The sequence below is a fragment of the Elephantulus edwardii genome, unplaced genomic scaffold (assembly GCF_000299155.1).
Source record: "Elephantulus edwardii isolate Elephantulus edwardi_28Jun2011 unplaced genomic scaffold, EleEdw1.0 scaffold00003, whole genome shotgun sequence".
Classification (NCBI taxonomy): Eukaryota; Metazoa; Chordata; class Mammalia; order Macroscelidea; family Macroscelididae; genus Elephantulus; species Elephantulus edwardii.
Window position 1 is genome coordinate 10908458 of NW_006399753.1, and position 5344 is coordinate 10913801.

Genomic DNA, 5344 nt, shown 5'->3' on the forward strand with positions numbered 1-5344 from the left:
CTGCTTCGCAGGAGAAAGATGGGCAGTCTCCTGCCGTGTGATTTGCTGCCTCTGAAAACCCACTGGAAGGTGAGTTATGGGTCTGTTTCCAAGCTCACAGTGCAGAACAGCAACAACAAATAGTGCAGGAGGGGATTACCCATCCTTCTCCCACAGAGCAGCTGGTGGATTCGAACCATGTGCCTTTGAATTGGCAGTGCAGCTCCTTACCACTAAGGCACCAGATGCCACATAGTAACTGCTTGACAATGGTGGCTCTTATTGTTCTTAGTGATGAGGGTGAGGTAGACAGGCATAGCAATAAAAACTACAGTAGGACAAGTGCTTTGGTAGGTGATGTATTAGTTCCTACTACTGTTGTACAAATTACCATATGTTGAATGGCTTAAGCAACACATATTTAGTTCCTGGAGGTCACAGAACAGAAGCGGGACTCAAGGGGCCACAGTTAAGGTGCCAGCATGACTGCCTTCCTCACAGAGACCCTCAAGGAGAGCCTGTGACCCAGGCTTTCAGCTTTTAGAGACCCCTTTGGCTGTGGGCCTCTTCTGTCTTCAAAGACACCCTCATGGTACAGTGGTTAAGGCAGTCAGCAGCTAACCAAAAGGTCAGATGTTGCAGCCCGGCATCTGCTCTGTTGTAGTCTGTTTCTGTAAGTGGTTTTCTGGGGTTTCTGTGAGTCTGAATTGACTCAACAGCATAGGGCTTCTTGGGTTTTGGTCCATCTTCAAGGAGTCCCAGGGTAGTGCAAACCTGCTCAACTGTGAACTAAAAGGCTGCAGTTTCTAGTCCACCCAGAGGTACTTGGAATGAAGGCCGGGTGATGGACCTCCAAAAAGTCGGTCAGGAACCCCCTGCGGAGCACAGTTGCCCTCTGACACCCGCAGAGCTGCCCTGGTCAGAACTGACCTCATGGCTGATGGTGATGGGGCCAGCTGTGTGCGGAGGTGTCCTCCTCACCTCTCACCTCAGGCCCTTCTCGGCCTCCCCTCCCTTCCCGGACCCGTGTGATTCTATTGAGCATGCTCAGATAATCCGGGAGAGTTTTCCCCTTTCAGGTTCAGCTGGTTAATAACCTTAACACCATCTGCAGTCTCAGGTCCCCTTTGCCGTGTAAGCTGGCACATTCCCAGGTTCTAGGACATCTTCGGGGTCTGTTACTCTGCCTCCCGTGGCTGGCCATTGAGGGTGGGTTGGGCAGGACTGGGCATCTCTCATGGGTGAGAGCCAGCCTCCATGTGAACATCCATCACTTCCTTCCTGAGGTTCCCATCAGGCCAGCCTTTCCACGGGAAACAGACATGGAAGGCTCATCCTGGCTTGCTTCGGGTTGCAGGACAAATTGTTCTCTTTGAGTCCTGGCACACCAGCTCCTCCAGCCCTGTGAATGGCTTGTGAAATCCCTCTCCTAATCCACCGGCCCTTCAACCTAGAGAGGGTAAATCCAGGCTGCTCCTTGGAGGCAAGGATTCTGAAGCTTAGTCTGACATACTTTGGACACGTTGCAAGGAGGGACCGGGTCGTTGCAGAGAGGGACGCTATGCTTGGGAGGGCAGAAAGATGGCACAGGAGAGGAAGACCCTTGATGAGATGGATTGGGTCCGTCATGTCACTGAGGTAAGGGGGGTAGAAGTGTCAGAAACAGTGCAATTGGCACAGGATAGAGCAGGGTTTAGGGCTGTTGTACATAGGGTCGCTATGATTTGCAAGCAACTTGACCGCACACAACAACAGTCCACTGGCCCAGGAAGGGAGGGAGGGTTCTGCGCCCTAGTTTGGCATCATGATTGGGTGACCTTGAGTTGATTCCAGCTTAACCGTCACTCGCTGTGGCAGAGTGATACAGTCTGTAGTGAGCTGCCCTGTTCTGAACTGCGTCTCCATCAGTTCAGATCCATCACTTGGCTTGCTGAGAAAAAGATGGGCAGTCTCCTCCCCTTATGATTTACAGCCTCAGAAACTCAATGGGGGAATGACTCAAACAGTGAATTTGACTTTGAGGATGGCAGAGTGAAACTGCTCCATCAGGTTTGCAAGGTTGGGATGTTTACAAGAGTAGACCATTTAAAAAAAAAAAAGTAAACCAACAGGAATTTCTCTCATGGTATTGTGGGGTGGGATTGAAACCTCAACCTCTCTGTTGATAGCCGAGCACTTAACTGCACCTTCAGGGTTCCCGGTTTGGAATCTTCTGTGGTTGAGCTCCCTGCCAGCCATGAATCCCAACACATACACCCGAAAACTCCAGTTCCAGAGCCGTAGCTGGCATCTCTAACGTCAGCTAGCCACTAACCATAAGAGTGGCCAGACAGGAGCTGTGTGTTAGGCCAAGATGACCCATCGGAGGCATCTCAGGCTGAGGGAGGTCTGGAATTCACTGGCAGAATTGGTGGAAGTTGGTGGATGGCTCCGTCTTTTGAGATTTAGAGGTGGGTACCACGATGTGTCACTTCACCACACCATTGTGTGCAGGTAGTTCAGCCTGTATTTCTAACATCCTCTCAGTTGTTGAGAAGAACTGGGCTTCTGTCTCAGATACTCCCCAGAAACAGATTCTTTCCTGGACAGTCTGCACCCAGTGAGGCCCCCAGAGCTCTGGCCCAGTCAACTGGCATGTGGGGCCTTTGGCTGCTTGGGGTTTTCCTGGCTCCCCTTTAGACTCCATCCTTAGAAATGCCACGGACGAGCTTGCCTTGTGATATTCTTGGCATTTCCTCTTCCTCCACTGCCCTGGGTCGGGAAGTGCGAAGGTGCAGAGCCAGAAAAACAGAAAAGCGATGTTTTGGCCAGGGGAGGGTCCTTCGTGCACATTGGTTTGGGAGAAAGAAAAGGTCACAGCAGCATCTCTCCCAGATGCATCAGGAAGGGTGGAGAACCGAGTCAGCCTGGCTCATCTGAGGGCAGGCAGGGAGACCAGCCCGCCTCCCAACACCCACCCCGGCCGCTCGAGGCACTGGGAGGCCGTTGCATCCTCCTCACCAAAAGGATAGCAAAGATTGTCTTGGAAAAGGTGCGGCCGGGTGCTCCTTGGAGACAAGGATAGTGAAACTCCATCTCACTTAACTGGGCATATTGTTACGAGGGACCAGTCCTTGGAAAAGGACATCATGCTTGGAAAGGTAGAGAGAGGGTCAGCAAAGGGCAGGAAGACCCCAACAACGTGACACAGTGACTGCGGCAAGGGGCCCGCGCGTGTGTGTCAGAGACGGTGAGAACACACAGGACAGGACAGGGTGCAGATCTGCTGTTTAGAAGGTCACTGTGAGTCACCCTCAACTTGACGGCACTTAGCGACAAACACCATCATAGTTAGTCAAGAATTATGGTCGTGGTTCCTGCCTTTGTAGCAATAACAAAACAAAAACAAACCTACTGCCGTTGATTGCCAACGCCTGGTGACCCGTGTACAGAGCGGAACTGCGCTACGCAGGGATGGGTGCAGAGAGCCGTACTTAGGAAAAAGTTGCTGTTTGGAAAACCGCAATCTGTATGGGAACATTAACCACAAAAAGATGTTGATCAGCTCATCAAGTGCTGCTCTTTTTTTTTTTTTAATAGTGATTTATTTACAAAGTTTGACTACGTTGTTTTTCCACACAAGACCTTTCCTATTTCCTTCACCTCCCCCCATCAAATTGTGCAACCCTATGGTTAACCACCCTTCCCAACCCATCTTTCCCCCTCTAGTTCTACCGACCCTCCCCCTTGGATCCTCCTACTCATTCTACAGTAAGGTTTTATACAGTATTTGTCCTTGTGGGACTGAGTTCGTTCAGCATAATGCTCTCCAGTCCTTCCCTAGTTGGGTTGTAATTTACAAAATCATTGTTGAGCTGCTTCTGAGTGAGGCCTGCTGCTGGCAGCCTTCGGAATAAGTTTGGGGACAGAGCTGACTTCAAGGGCTGCTCACCTTTGTGACCTGAGTCCCTAGTACATGTGCGAGGTGCTCAGTCCCTGCCTCCTGCAGCCTCGCCTGTGTCAGGGTAGAATTCTTCGTGGGGCTTCCAGGAGCTGAATTTTTTTTCTAGGAAATCATCAGACCTTTCTTCCGTGACTTGCTAAATATTTGCTTAACAGCGGGGCCTGTTGGTTACATCCAGGGAGCCCATGCCTGGAGCCAAACTCACCAAAACCAATGCCGCTGAGTGTATTCCACTTCATGATGACCCGGCGTTCTGACTCACAGCGACTTCACCCGAGTGGATATCCTGAAGGGAGGAGACTGCACATCCTTCTGTGGAGTGACTGGTGGGTTCGAACTGCCAGGCCTGATGTTAGCAGTCCAGCAGGAAGGCACTGTGCCACCAGGGCACCTTATGGCTGGTACATGGAAGACTAAATGTCTGTGAAAGGGGAAAGGAAGGAAATTGATCTGGTTGAAAGAGACAACAACAGACTCTGCCGTCAGGTGGAAACCTCACTGCCTCCCCTCCAGCCGGTCAGCAGGCTGTAAACCGCGTCGGAGGAGATGGCCCATCTAGCTCCCTCAGAGCAACTGGTAGGTTCACATCTCCTGCCTTTGTCTTGGCCGTGCAGCGCCTTAACCCCTGGTCCACGGGGCTCTCATGAAAGGGCCAACAGTTGATACAAAAGGCGTCGTAAGATAGTGAGAAATAGCCAAGTCCAGCACTTGGTGTTGACAAATAAAAGCACACCGGTCGCTGGTGAGTCCCCTGTGACACGGTGACCCGCGGGGGGTCAGCCTGCACCCTGGAGTTTGCCCAGCTGTGCGTCTTGACAGAAGCTCACTGCCACGCCGTCCCTTCGTGGAGCAGCCAGCCGGTCGGCTCATGCTGCGAGCCTTTGGGTGGCCGTCCAGTGCTGTGTCCACTGTGCCTCTAGAGATCCGTACTGACTAGTTGTTGTTGTTGTTGTTGTGTGCTGTTGAGTTGGAACCCACTCATAGTTGACCCTCCAGTGGATTTTCAGAGGCAGTTAATCTCGTGAGAGGAGATTGTCCATCTCTTCCCTGTGGAGCAGTGGGGGGATTTGAACCAGGTGCCTTTGGGATTGCAGCATAGTTTTTTACCACTGGAAAACTGGAGCTCCCTTTATGGACTAGCCCCCTAGCCCCTTTCTGCCCTCATTGTTCCCACACATTTAAAGGGCTGGTAGATGGTCCTGACTCCCCAGTTACAGAGGGATGGTGTTGAATATGCATATGTGGGGGGCGGGGTTGAAGGGGCAGGCACTGAAATCTGAGAAGGTCCTCAGGGCTGTGTGAGTCTTTTTTTAGGGCCCATTAGGAGTCCCTTAGCCTCATAACCCATCGACAAGGGGCACTGGATTTCTGGCACAGGCCCCCTAGTCTTTTGGGATCCCAAAGCTTGTCCCGGTTACCCTT